Source organism: Dermacentor albipictus, chromosome 1 (genome assembly GCF_038994185.2).
Source record: "Dermacentor albipictus isolate Rhodes 1998 colony chromosome 1, USDA_Dalb.pri_finalv2, whole genome shotgun sequence".
In the NCBI taxonomy this organism is placed as follows: domain Eukaryota; kingdom Metazoa; phylum Arthropoda; class Arachnida; order Ixodida; family Ixodidae; genus Dermacentor; species Dermacentor albipictus.
Window position 1 is genome coordinate 220,461,327 of NC_091821.1, and position 14,958 is coordinate 220,476,284.

The window sequence follows — 14,958 nt, forward strand, 5'->3', positions numbered from 1 at the left end:
AGGTTCTTGCGGTCCACGGGGCTTCACGACAGACTCTAAGAATGCCGCCCCCTACCGCTCTGTAGTGTACGCGCTTTGTTCGTGCTTGTCTCCCTTTCTTTCTATCTCCCCCTTCTACTCTGTTTCTCTTTTTATCCCTCTTAACCCTTCCCCCTGCGCAGGGTAGCCAACCGGAACTACCTCTGGTTAACCTCCCTGCCTTTCTCTGCATTATTTTCTCTCTCTCTTGTACACTTTTCTCATCAACGACAGCCGTAAGTTATGATTTAATAATGTAAGTCACGATTTATTAATGCCTGTCGTGTGCGCTCCAACTAATTTTTATCAGCATTGCCATTTGTTAGGCGTGTTAGTAAACTGACTTGGAATACATATTTAGTGCCAGCTGACAAGGACAGAGGGTTGGGGTGTCGTCTCTCTTCTGTCCTTGTCAGCTGGCGCTAAATGGGCTTTCCAAGTAATTTTTATCCATCTGTGAATTTCCATCTCATGACCAGGGTCCCACGTGAGTAATCGGTCTATACAAACGTACTCTCGCACCAATTCTAGAGGCTGTCCTTCTGTCGCCAGGCTATTGAACGTTACCTTTGTGTCCTGCATATCAATATTCAACCCCATATCCTTACATTTTGTCGGCTAAGATCCTCAAGTATTTGTTGCAAGTCATGTCCAGCGTTGCTGAACAGGATAGTGTCATCTGAAAAGCGGCTAGTTCTTCCCAGTCTAATAGACTGAATGCTTCTAGGCATGCAGTGACTGGTATCGGAGAGAGTGGGTCTGCTTGCCTGACCCCTTTCTTGATCGGTGCGGCTTGCCCATGGTATTGTAAAACAGGCCAAGAAGTGATATGCAAGTATTCGATTCTTATTAAATCGAAGTTCAGGATACCATGGAGAATCTCTGCACGTGTAACAGTTGTTCAGGCCTTCCGTAATCGAGACAAAACCACCATTCCTGACTGAACGAGAAGTTGGCTGGTGCGGCAATGATGCGAGTGCAAACAAAGGTCGACGCTATATGTATGTGAATTCATTTGTATCGCTGTGGAGAATGTCTGCAAGCGACTGCCGTAGTTTGTACTTGAGTTTGTGCCCAGGGGCCAAATGAGCATCAAGGACGCTTGAATACTCCGGCAACTTCAACGTTTGGCATATAGAGCTACTGTGATTTATATCTGCAACAGAATATGCTAGCTGAAGTGAGCGTTTATATTTATTCCGTGTTTTAATTTAAATTGAGTCCATAATCTACAGAGAGCGCTCCGTGTTGAATGATATCACTTAGGAGAGATTTTTTCGCATATTAAACTGTTAAGAGTGCTTGCTCTCTATACGTGAGCTGTAACCACTGTATGCACGCGTGAGTTGTAAGAAAATACTTTGCGCTGATCCTTAATGTATAAAGTTTATTAGTTTTGTAAGTTCGATGCTCCTGTCTCTTCTCTGAGTGGTAGCCGGCGTCCATTGGGCATTAAACGTTTGAGCTCCTGTCACCTGACTTTCGGCAAATGCTTTCACTCAGTGGTTCGCCATTTATGAGTGACAAATATCCGCCGCGATATGCGCAAAGAAACACAAGGCACTGCGTGCAATTCGACTGTTTAAAATCAATCCCGTACGAACTTTGTACCGCAGACTGCAGGCATCATATACAGGAAAGCAGTAAATTACGTACATATTTTGATTATATAATCAATAGCATTTCATGTTTATAATTATACCCAATAGACGGGTAGTCTTTCCGATCTGATGGATGCGTAGTCGTCAAGCAGAAGGTAAATTAAGAAGCGCCCGTACGCTAACTTGCCCCCCCCCCCCTCTACCCCACCGCACCATCTCCATCTGCTTTTATTGCTGCACAATAAACTTCGGACTGAAAAGGTTCTTTATTGGCCTTTTAAACTGCACCCCTGCGACCCTGGCAGGAAATTTTGCTGCTGGATATTCGGTGTGGCGCAGCTCTCCGAGTGCTCCGTAACTTATTGAGTCTGTCGCACCTACGTCTTTGTCTCTTTCGTTTACACATTTTCATTTGACAGAAATATTGCCTGCTCTGCCAAGCGGTCAGAAACTGCAGAGCAACTGTGTTATATACTTATGTTAAAGAATTCCGCCTACGCTGAGGCTATCAATCCTAATTTGCATACTTCCGTTCAGCACTAAAGCAGTATAACACAGCCCTTTCTTTTCGTCTTCAATATAACGGGTGTTGCGAGCACTTTCAATATATTGTTTTTAACAATGCCCGTGGCAGATAGCACAGTTCTAGTCCATGACCTGGTCTACTCGAAGAGGCGGACATCACTTGCACTAAAAATTGAAATGCATACTCGATTAATTAACAAAACTTCACTAGTTTGGTTTCTACCTAATTACCTTATAGCACATATTGCAATTTAAAAATTGTAGCCAGGGATTTCGCAAGTCCGATCCATTTGGAACGAATCCTCAGGATGACACCAGTTTTGACATATTAATTCCCGAACGTTGAGGAGAAATGCATTGGCGTTTCAGTTACTTTTGCGCTTCAATGCATAAAACGGCGTTTTGTTAAGAAAGTAAGTGGAACGACAGTGCATTCTTACCGCAGGTATGACGGTGCATTTCTCGCAAACGGTGTCATCTACACAATTCTTTCAAGTTTACATGCCCTACAGTCTCACCAGCTAAAATTTGTAAATTGCAATACGCTGCCATGATACGGTTATGAGTTAAAACTGAATTAGTGAAATTTTCTTAATTAGGCGATTATGCATTTCTGTTTGTTGCGCAGGTATAATGTACGCCTCTTCGTCATTGACTATAATTGTGTTATCTGCCGCAGGCAATTCCTAAACAAATGTTTGAGAGTGTTTACTGGAACACCCTGTATAGTGGAAGTCGCATTGTCTTACCAAAGCTTGGTTACACGCCATGGTGAGTGAATGGCTATGACGTTGTGCTGTTGAGCACGAGGTCGCGGGCTCGATTACCGCCCGCGCCGGCCGCGCCGGCCACACTTCGATGGGGCGATATGAAAAAGAGTATTTATTTATTTATTTATTTATTTATTTATTTATTTATTTATTTATTTATTTATTTACGAGATTCTTCAGGCCACTTGAGGGTGGCCCAAGCAAGAACAGGTACAATTCATAGAAATGCTTAGCACATGAAATTATCTCCAGAAAATATTAAATACATAACACTACGTAATACTGCAAAATAACACCCAAAGAAAGATTTAAAAGAACAATACAGTTTAGAGAAAGAAAATCTTTGCACAAAGAAATAAAACTAGCAATGACCACATCGGCATACACGTGCAAAACTAAATTTTTCTATAGGTGCAAACGCGCGGTTTTCTGCGTGTTTCAAGAGTGACGATAGTGTTGCATTTTATGTGGTTACCAAGACATGAACGCCAGGCAGAAAAATTTTGTGTGAAGCGAACAGCAAATCTGCGAATTTTTTCAAGTTTTTGGAGGTCCTTTTTTGTGTAAGGGTCCTAGGCAGCACATGCATATTTTAGTCGTAACTTGAATCTATTACAAGCTAGCAACTTAAAATTCGATGAAAAGTTCTTAAATTTGGGCCTAAGGAGACCAAGCTTGCGACGCGCAGATGCGCATACTCTATCAATGCGTATAGACCAGGTTATTCGGCTAGTTATTGTAAACCCAAAGTGCTTAAATGTGTCTGTTTCAGGTACTGCAGTGTTATGTATGCGGTATTGGTACTGAGAGTAAATTTTCTTATTGGTCATGCACATAAACAAAGTTTTTCGTTGTTTAGTTTTATGCCAAAAAGGTTGAATCAGTCCAATACATAGAATTAAAACTATAATTTAAAGCAGTATAATCGCCAGCATAATTATTAGGCTGATTGAGCACCAGATTTCTCTAGAACTAATGTGAAAGAGGTAATGGTGGATACAAGCTCTGTTGTTGTGCATAGAACCTTCGGAAAGCCATAGTGACAGGGAAAAACTATACCATGTTGATCTAAATAATCTATCACTTAGTCTGAAACTATATGTTCCATGCGCTTGCACAGAGTGCACGGTAGCAATTTAGGCCGATAGTTTGTTAGCAGCGTATGAGCCCCATCTTTTAATACAGCCACCACTCAAGCGATCCTCCAGTCGTCAGAAACAATTCAACAGAAAAAAGACGCGTAGAAATGTTCAAGACGAAATCTGTCAATAGATTCGGCGTAGCGAGAGAGAAAAACATTGGGAATGCCATCAGGGCCAGAATATGACTTCGGTTTTAAGTTAAGAAACATGTCAACGATACCTTCGTAACTATTGAATTCCGGTAGAGAATTTCTATAATTGGACTGGGTAATTTCCGTGAAGGAGAGTTCGAAAAAATGGCCTGGAAGAACAACTCGAACTCAGTAGCTATCTGTTGCTTATCTTTAATTAATGTATGGCTGTCATGAGTGAAGTGCGCGTATGTTGTGTGAGATACCAGTTAACGTGTAAAGGAAAAGGAATGCCATGGACGCCCACTTATAGCACGACAGAACGGCATAATGAAGAAGTTGACGACGAACATCGTGAGGTGGCACGAGCGAGCGGAGACGCAAAATAAAAAGAACACTACAGCCAATTAGAGACTGATGCAGTCCCTGGCAAATGAAGAGAAAAAAGAAGAATTGGAACAGGTGGAGCGCGGGAGCAGGGAGGCAAGAGAGAAGATGCCTAATGAGTTACCAGGAAGCAAGGGCTTAATAGTATGTTTCCATTGCGAACCATGGCCGATCCCCCCTCGTGGGTATGTCGCATGAGTTGACGGAAGAAGAAGAAGCAGAGGAAGAAGAAGAAGAAGAAGCGGAAGAAGAAGAAGAAAAAGAAGAAGAGTTCCAGGCCATCGTAACCAGGCAGGATTTCGTAAAGGCTACTCAACAATAGACCATATTCACACTATCAATCAGGTGACAGAGAAATGTGTGTAATATAACCAACCCTTATATATAGTTTTCATTGATTACGAGAAAGCGTTTGATTTAGACGAAAAAAATAAATTATGGGGTTTTACGTGCCAAAACCACTTTCTGATTACGAGGCACGCCGTAGTGGGGAACTCCGGAAGTTTGGACCACCTGGGGATCTTTAACGTGCACCTAAATTTAAGTACATGGGTGTTTTCGCATTTCGCCCCCACCAAAATGCGGCCGCCGTGGCCGGGATTCCATCCCGTGACCTCGTGCTTAGCAGCCCAACACCATAGCCACTAAGCAACCACGGCGGGTTCAGTCGAAACCTCAGCAGTCATGCAGGCATTACGGAATCAGGGTGTAGACGAGACGTATATAAAAATACTGAAATATATCTATAGCGGCTCCACAGCCACCGTAGTCCTCCATAAAGAAAGCAATAAGATCCCAATAAAGAAGGGCGTCAGGCAGGGAGATACGATCTATCCAATGCAATTCACAGCGTGTTTACAGGAGGTATTCTGAGACCTGGATTGGGAAGAATTGGGGATAAGAGTTAATGGCAAATACCTTAGTAACTTGCGATTCGCTGATGTTATTGCCTTGCTTAGTAACTCAGAGGACCAATTGCAATTCATGCTCACTGACCTGGACAGGCAAAGTAGAAGGGTGGGTCTAAAAATTCAGCAGAAAACCAAAGTAATGTTTAAGAGCCTCAGAAGAGAACAGCAGTTTACGATAGGTAGCGAGACACTGGAAGTGGTAAGGTAATACATCTACTTATGGCAGGTAGTTATCGCGGATCCGGATCATGCGACTGAAATAATCAGAAGAATAAAAATGAGCTGCGGCGCGTTTGGCAGGCATTCTCAGATCATGAACCGCAGGTTGCCATTATCCCTCAAGGGAAAAGTGTACAGCAGCTGTGTCTTATCAGCACTCACGTAGGGCAGAAACCTGGAGGCTTACCAAAAGGGTTCTACTTAAATTTAGGACGAGGCAACGAGCTGTGGAAAGAATAGTGATGGGTGTAACGTTAAGGGGATTTAGAGAGCAGATTGGGTGAGGGAACAAACACGAGTTAATGACGTCTTAGCTGAAATCAAGAAAAAGAAATGGGCATGGGCAGGACATGTAATGAGGAGGGAAGATAAGCGATGGTCATTACGGACTGGATTCCAAGAGAAAGGAAGCGTAGCAGGGGGTGGCAGAAAGTTGGGCAGGTGGATGAGATTTAGATGTGTGCAGGAAAAACAAGGCCACAATTAGCACAGGACCGGGGTAGTTGGAGAAGTATGGGATAGGCCTTTGCCCTGCAGTGGGCGTAGCCAGGCTGATGATATATACATATATATATATATATATATAAGCTAGCGTATCTAACATTCATACAGTCGCGGACAGAATATTACGGCTCATGAAATCTAAGAAAAAGCTGCATATCTCCGCAACCTCACAACGCAATCTGGTATTTGCATTTTGGACCTCGACTAGAATATACTAACAACGTTGTCGTGGGCAGTTTTACTGGTTACTGCTACAGGCTACTCGGGAATTGAACGTTTTCGGAGATCCTGTGGTCCATTTTATTCTGTCCGCGACTGTAGGTCCGCAGTTAGAATATGCGTCATCTATCTGGCATCCTTCCCAATCATATCTAACCTGTGACATAGAGGCAATACAAGATATCGCTGCTCGGTTTATAACCTCCAATTACTCTCGTGATACCAGCATAACCGCACTAAAACGTACACTTGAACTACCATCACTTGCTTCCCACCGGATCATCTCTCGTCTCTGCTTGCTTCATACCTTTTATTACCATCCACACTCCAGGCATTCCCTGTTAAATCCACCTTTACGTACATCCTCTCGCTTAAGCCACAGTCGTCCCATAGGAAACATTAACACCCGATCATCTGCCATGAACACTTCATTCTTTCCCGACGCAATAACCCATTGGAACCATCTCCCAGAAGATATCGTGTCATGCACTGACCGTAAAACGTTCCGCGAAATGTTAAATAACCACACTGCTTAATTACCGATCCCACTTACCCTTACTCTAACACGATGCGCCTTTTTTTTCGCAATTGTTCCTGGCTTGTATTTCTTTATTGTTGTTTCTTTACTGTTCTGTACATTTCTTCTAACATTGTTACAAGGATTAAAGCCCTCCCTTATATAATGCCTCCGGGCCTTTAAGGTGAAAATAAATGAAATTATATATATATATATATATATATATATATATATATATATATATATATATATATATATATATATATATATATATATATGCCGTTAAAGAAATGGAGAGTTCAAGAAGAACCAAACAACACCATACTGCGACCGACGTCGTTAAGCTATCCAAGAAGACGCACTGCCCAGTTGGCGCCTGCTCGTCGCGCGGGAGTGGGCCATTCGCCGACCGTCCCAGGGCGGCGTATCACGTTACTCCGAAGCACGGAGCGGCCTCCGCCTGGCAGCCTGGTGTTTGCCGACCGGCAAAAACCACTTTTGTACTGCTAGGAAATAAACAGTTGTTTCCTTACGAAGAGGTGTTACCAATCGTTATATCCCCTTTACTGCACGCTTCGCGTCATACTCTATCAGAAACTTGCATGAATTCGTAATGACTTTCTTGTTCCAAGTTATTAACATGTGCCAGTATGCTTGACTCAGTGTTGTCCCTTTTACTTGTGTGCTTTGCTGTGAATACAGTTTTTTTTTCCTGTACTATAACGTTGCACTAAGGCTTGGTCTAAGTAGCGACACCCATACCAAAAGAGCCTCATAACATTGGCCAACATTAGCTTGTTTTATGGCTTTACGGCGTTCAGAACTAAGATGACGGTAAAATTTTGATGGGTCAGTCTTCAGAAACTGCGTGAGCGTGTTAGAAAAATAGTTCCTTGTGCCCGCGCGCATTTTTTTCAGCAAGTATTTTCTTGAAGTTGCGGTGTGTGTGCGATTATTTACCTTGCGCTTCGTGTATAATTTAACTTTTCGCACTAAGTGAATTATATATCGCGGGGGATCCCAGGGTTTTTATGGTGTCTGTTCTTCGTATTGTTAGGAATGTACTGCTCAGGACAATGAGGACAAAGTGATTTGAATTTTCCTCAAGAGACATTTACACCAGTGCGCCTGAAATTATTTAGAACCGTCTATAAATAATCAGGAACTGATTCATCATTTGCTCTAGAAAAATTCTTCATAGTTTTTCGCGTCTGGGTGACTGGTGGTTCAGACATGCCAATAGGACAAGTGAAAAGAACAAGTTTATGATCGTAAAGACCCTCTTCGGCAACAGCCTCTGTGTTTGATATTGATCTGCAGCGAAATACATCTAGAACAAAAGATGAAGCCCCTTGCACGCTTCTAGGAGTCCGGAAGGACTGAGTGAGATCCTAATCAAGCATGCATATGTTCCTAGACTTCGGAACATGTTAAAGAATTCCAGGGCATCAAAGCTAACCCGGAGCGCTCCACTATGGCGTCCCTAATAGCGCCTGTTGCTTTCGTGCGTTGAAATCCACAATTTAATTTATAGCCTGGCGCGGGCTTACCGTAGTGCCCTGGGTTTAACTAACGAGAGTACCAGTTATGCGATGAAAGGAGAAAAAGTGCGCTTTCTTCTTTAACTGTGCCATAGGGATAAATTTACAAGCAGCTGCAGGGACACCCAGCATCCCTTACAAAAATTTTTAATGTGTTTTTTTAGAAAGTCTTTTGAACTTTCTCTATAGAACTTTATTGTGTTTATTTTGATTGCCTATAGAATTTTCCTATAGAGTTTCAAAAGTTATTTGGCCACCGCATTCTTATAGGAACTCTAAAGACACATTTCTATAGAACATTTCTATCGAGTTGCTTTAGAGATGCTAAAGACAAATTTCTATAGAATATTTCTATCGAGTTCCTTTAGAGATGCTAAAGACAAATTTCTATAGAACATTTCTATCGAGTTGCTTTAGAGATGCTAAAGACAAATTTCTATAGAATATTTCTATCGAGTTGCTTTAGAGATGCTAAAGACAAATTTCTATAGAATATTTCTATCGAGTTCCTTTAGATGTGCTAAAGACAAATTTCTATAGAATATTTCTATCGAGTTTCTTTAGAGATGCTAAAGGCAAATTTCTGTAGAATATTTCTATCGAGTTCCTTTAGATGTGCTAAAGACAAATTTCTATAGAATATTTCTATCGAGTTTCTTTAGAGATGCTAAAGGCAAATTTCTATAGAATATTTCTATCGAGTTGCTTTCGAGTCCCTACAAGCAAATGCCTATAAAAGCTAGGCCGATGTGTGTAAAGTACTTGCAATTTACCAAAGTTCTACTGTAGGCAATAAGGACTACAGTAAATGCAGTGGCAAAATAATTGGTGCTACAACCACAAAGTATTCAGTTTGAAATGTTTATTGCACTTCAGACTAGATACATGCTTCATATATGTGACATACACACTTCAGACTAGAACTTGCAACACACAAACTGTAGCTGCCAACATGCTTCTCAGGTCAAGCTGGTGGTGCAAACACACGAAACATGAGGTAAAAGAATCAGTGGCAGACTTGATTACAGCTGACACCTCGCAATAACAGGCTTGACTAGGACAAGAAACCATACCATTAAAACTGAAAAAGGAGTGCCTGTTCCAGCAGTGCACATTAAATGTTTGGATACTAAAGCCTGAAAATAGACTGATATGAATGTGCACTGCAATGTTGTGTCAGCCTGACGAAACGACACAGCATTTTAGTCTGAGCAAAAATAACACTGGCAGTCGCTGCAAAAATGTGGCAAATAATGGCTTTCACAGATAAGTACACCATATACCGAAACCACACAGCATTTTAGTCTATGTTTATGTGTAAAATTAGCACTGGTAGGCCCTGCAAAAATGTGGCAAACAGGGGTTATCATAGAGCAGTACAGCATATATCGTAAAAAGTTTAAAAGCTTGTATTTCGTTGTAAGGGAAACAATTTTGAGATCAGAGCCAATATTCTAATTAGGGTGAGAAATACAAACCAGACCGACACACGCAATGACTAAAAAAGAGATCTAGCTCAGGAGCTCCTATGTAATGCACATGAACAGTAAAATCGTTTTTCTCGGCAACTATGCAACCAAATTTGATGAGGTTTGATACATTTAAAAATGTTTAAATTATAGTTTTTACATTAACACCATCAATTTTTATTAAAATTTGCTGAAAATAGCAAAACTTGAAGGAAAAGGACTTAGTTTGCAACTGTAAATGAAAAAAAGAGCTAGCACAAGTTCGTTAATTCTGTAAATTTTCCTACTCAAATACATCCAAAATACAGAAATACTTTTGAGACAACCACAGCACTAATTTGAATTAAGTTTGCGGCATTTGAGAATTCTACCTGTTGCAGGAAGGACTATTTGGCAGGTTTAAGAAAAATAACACCACGAAGCTTACTAATGCCCGTCTCTGTGCCAGAAAGAGATATCATAGTTCTGCAGACTCCATCTGCTATGTCTAAAGTCAACAAACTGTATATATGAATTTACAGCTAGCATGAAATTGTTGCAACGTTTGAGAGTTTCGCGCATCTACTCATAAATTAGTGATTGTATATTAGAGCAGCATATGGTATCTCTAATTTGACAGATTAAATTATGGTATTAGGTCCAACAGAAATGTGATCTCATTTTTTGTTATATAAGATTTGTTAACCTTACTGCTCTGTTTCTTCAAAATTTACAGTTTCCATGAATTCGTGCTACGTGAATTATGCTTTTTCAAATAACATTTACTTTGATGCAACAATATTTCTTTATTTTACCTGACTCCTTGCTAAAAAAACTGCACAGTATTCATGAGATATGAATAAATAAATATTAAGTTGCATATTCATGCTTAAAACGCGTTTTGGCACAACTCCATGTGCGGGTGCTAAAAAGAGCAGCATTGGCATGCTTTTCACGTCGTTTGGTAGAAATCCACACGCGCGTTCTGCCAAAAGCGTCATTTGCATGCATATCGTTTAAGTGAATAAGTAAACAAATAAATATTGCGGTTTGTCTTATCATTCCACCACCAGCATGAACTGTAGGGAGCTTTGGCTACTGCCCACATGGTTGCAAGTTCATTCTTACATGACCACCTGCTATTTCACTTCCCAGGAATGGAGCGAGGAAAGGCTAGTTTTTGGCCTCATTTGGTCCGTCTAGTAACGGCGACGGTGGAGCCTGGAAAATAAAATTGAAATTAATTTTCAAAAGGTGTAATGAACATTCAGTCATAATGTATTAGCAGGCACAAACATGCCACAAATATCTATATAGTTGTAGCATTATGCTAAGTTTCATTTCAGTATTTCAGAAAAAAATTATAACAGAAAGGTGGCAGAACGCCCCACCTCCCCACCACTCTGCCAAACAGTGGCAGTTCTTTTGAGAATCACTTTTGAGAATATTTTTACTTTCCCAAGATTCGGTGACATCAGCACTGGGCCAATGTGCCTGGCAGTAGAATGTCATTGCTGATGACAAAAAGCGTCTCCGAACGACAACAGCCTAGTCACACATTAATCTCATCTTGCAATGACAACACATTCCCATTTATAACATAAGCAAGCAGGTACACCCATGAGCTAAGAGTCCTATACAGATGTCACACTATGCATAGAAAATTTTTTTTTTTGAAAAGGGAATGACCTACTGGCTTCTATTGCTGAGCGGTAGACAAAATTAATATTCCATCCGCTATTAGCCATAGTTGGTATGTACTATGCTTAATATGCGAATAATAAATTTCTCACATGGAGCTTGGGCATCTAAGTATGCATTGTATGGGGAACAATAATGTTTTAAGTTGTTTTCGCAAACTATGATGGATAACTGCCAATTTGTGGTATTTGGAACAGAGTCGCGGTGTCACTGTCAGATACAATGGACACAGTATATTTGTGCTTTTTGAGTTATTGAAACAATTAGTTTCTAACCTAGTACGGGTATGTACACTGATATGTATCCTAAACGCAATGATAAGACTGCCCAATTGCAATTGAAATGTTAATTCAGTTTTAATTAAAAAGGGTCCTTCTTGCAACCTGGCATGTGAAAAACAGAAAACAAAAATTATACTAGTCAAGTAACTTTGAAAACTGATTGCATAACTGCTCTATAGGTCAAGCAGACAATTTAACAAGAAATAACGTGCCTAAAACTAGTTGCAACAAACAAATTTGTTACTACGAAGGTTGCGGACAATTCAGTAAACAGATTGTGACCCAGTCTTTTTATGTGGCATTCCTCAGCGATGTTGTTGGCCAATTGGTTGCCGCAGCTGAACAAAACAGATGAACAGTCTAAATCAGGTGCGCAGCCCCAGTCCCATCGGTGCATGGTCAAGTGGGACGAACATACTGATCCGGGGAGTGAATTATGGTGCTGTCTTAGGTACGTGTTGAGGCACCGGCCAATCTGTTGCATGTACATTTGACCAAATATACACACGATCACAAGAATAGACTACACTACCCCTGACAGACAAGACAAATTTAGTGGTATCTAAGCAAGCCTTTCTTGTCAGGGTGCCATATGCACAGCAGTGTGCAAGAGAATTGAGAAAGGCAAGCAGGCAAGGGAGGCTTGCTCGGTGAAAGATACCACCAAATTTGTCGTGTGTCACAGGCAGTGAGTGCACTGTATCCCTTTCACATGTGGTCAAGCGTACATACGGCAAACTGGCCGGTATCTTCTCATGTGTATAAGAGATCCAGTATGGTCATCCAACTTGGCCGTACATTTCCACAACGGGGCTTCATGTTGGATTACAATCGTTCATCTGTTTTCATCCACCGTAAAAACTGACAAGTGAAATCGATGAGGCATACCACATATATAGTAAGAGATGTGGGTGAGCCCCCATATTTAATGCAACAAACAAAAAAGGCATCCTGTGTAGGTCAACAAGGTATCCATATCAGTCTGTGCCTATGTACTACAGAAGTAAATGCAGCTTAGTAAATACTGACCTTCATATTAATTTTCAAGAAATTAAAGCTCACCAAATGTGTATTTTGCAGTGGCTGTTACTATGGGAACAGAGAAGTAACTGTAAAGATATCAATGATAAACAAAGATGTGCACACTACGTGCTTAGACCTGTGACATATTTAGTACACTACCCTTCGAATTCCTACATGCACAGAAAACTGCACGAGATTCTAGCACAAACAGAAAAAAAAATATGCAAATAGGGGTACAGCATAGGAAATAGTTTTCAAAGAATAAAACCCCAATAAAAAGTCATAAATACACTATGTACAAAGCAAAAAATATATGTAACTTGCAGGTAAGCAACTTACGCAAAAGAAATACTAAACATCAGGAATGGTTGGGTATAGTTTTATACAGAACACAATCATGTGGGCATAATGGCTATGCACACTAATAGGTAGCAAGTTCAATAAGGTTGCATAAATATTTAGTCTCTTTAGTATGCTGCATTAAGTAATGTGTCGACAAACTTCACCATGAATGACACCAAGCCCCCTTTTTGGAACACGTACATTTCATACACACCTGTCATGACGATCCAGATCACACGCCATGCTGCTGCAGCCATATATCCACAGGGTCGGCATTTCTTGGGGCTCCTCGATCTTGTAGTTAATGTTGTGGGTCACGGCCTCGCCACTACAAAATCAATTCTATGTTAGCTTAAAGCAGTGGCACAATAAAGCTGTGATATCGTGAAAACATGCAATCAGCACCTAAAAGAGTCACGAAAAAAATGTCTGCACTAATGTGGAAAGAGAGCAAATGCTCGAAATCATCGAATGTCATGACAATGCGGACCTCTACATCAAATAAAGTTTTGGACGCACCGCAGCAGCAGATTACAATCTAAACTTAATGTTTTTTTTTTCCATTACTTAGTATAGGCAACGTTCCCCTGTCATGCTTAGTTAAGTCAGTTATGTCAACACATCTTGCCTTGGAAATAAAGCTGTACTAGTAGCAAGCTGTGATTGGCTTACATTTTTTTTCTTAGAACTGTTCGTTAGCCAAAAACCTCGTAAGCAGAGATTGTGCACAACGTCGAAGCATTTATAAGTGAGGAAACGTCATTGAAGAAAGAATCGATGAAGAGGTAGACGGGTCGTTACTATGCAACTTTAGCAGACAGGCGGGAGCTCACGCACAACTGCACAAGGCGAACACGATTTCCGAAACTTTTCTCAGGGGAAGCAAACGCTTATCAGGATTATCAATTCCGCACTGTGGCAATAGAGTTGCGTACACAATTCTTACAACCAGCGCGTAGCAAGTATCAGCACAGGGTTCACTGTTGTCGTGGGTGTTCCACTTACTACGTTCGCAAGGCACTCTATACACACACGGGAAGCACACACAACACGGATGAACGCACGTGTAGTTGGCGAGCACGATTGCTTACCGTTTCAACAGTACGACGAGGTCGAAAGGCACTCTCCAAGTTTCCAGTGATGCGTCTGCGATGTTACTTGCAGCAAACAAGCCACTGGGTAGTGGACGAGCTGAGGCGCGCTAATAATACGCATTACTTCTCTGCGCCGTCCACCAAACTTTCCACGAACACAAGCGGAGACAAAGGGAACGCAATCCATGGCATGAAAATCGTTGGTCCACATTTAGCTGGCGCGCCACGCATACTGCGTGCTTACAGCGAGACTCAAGCCATCTTCTGGCACTTTCGTGCTCGCGAACTACGTCTCATTTCATTACAGCAAACCTAATAACACACGGTCAAACAAACACATCGACGCAGCTCGCACGACAACCGTTGAAGACGGAGCAATAACAACACGCCGTAGCTTCGTATTCTACCTGTCGCGTTGAATACGAAAATACCGGCGCCGCCAGCGCCGTCTGTATAATAGTGCGGCTGCTGTGGCCTCCGTGATTCCTACAATAATACCCACTACAGCAGGTTTTGTGCCGTTTTGAGCCGGCCTTTGAGCCGAACTACATACATATGTTGCTAGACAAGAAGAAACATTGACA

At 41.3% G+C, this 14,958-nt stretch overlaps 1 protein-coding gene and 1 long non-coding RNA gene across 5 annotated transcripts in view; both read right to left on the reverse strand.

The window, feature by feature from the left end:
* The window catches only part of LOC135897427 (platelet binding protein GspB-like), a 218,656-nt gene that overhangs the window by 117,880 nt on the left and 85,818 nt on the right, over nt 1-14,958 (reverse strand). The gene's annotated exons all lie outside the window — the stretch shown is intronic.
* LOC135897415 (uncharacterized) lies at nt 9,331-14,755 on the reverse strand. Its single transcript, XR_010563037.2, has 3 exons — nt 14,372-14,755; nt 13,495-13,608; nt 9,331-11,154 (listed from the first exon to the last, which is right to left on the reverse strand). It is a non-coding gene; the product is annotated as an uncharacterized lncRNA (long non-coding RNA).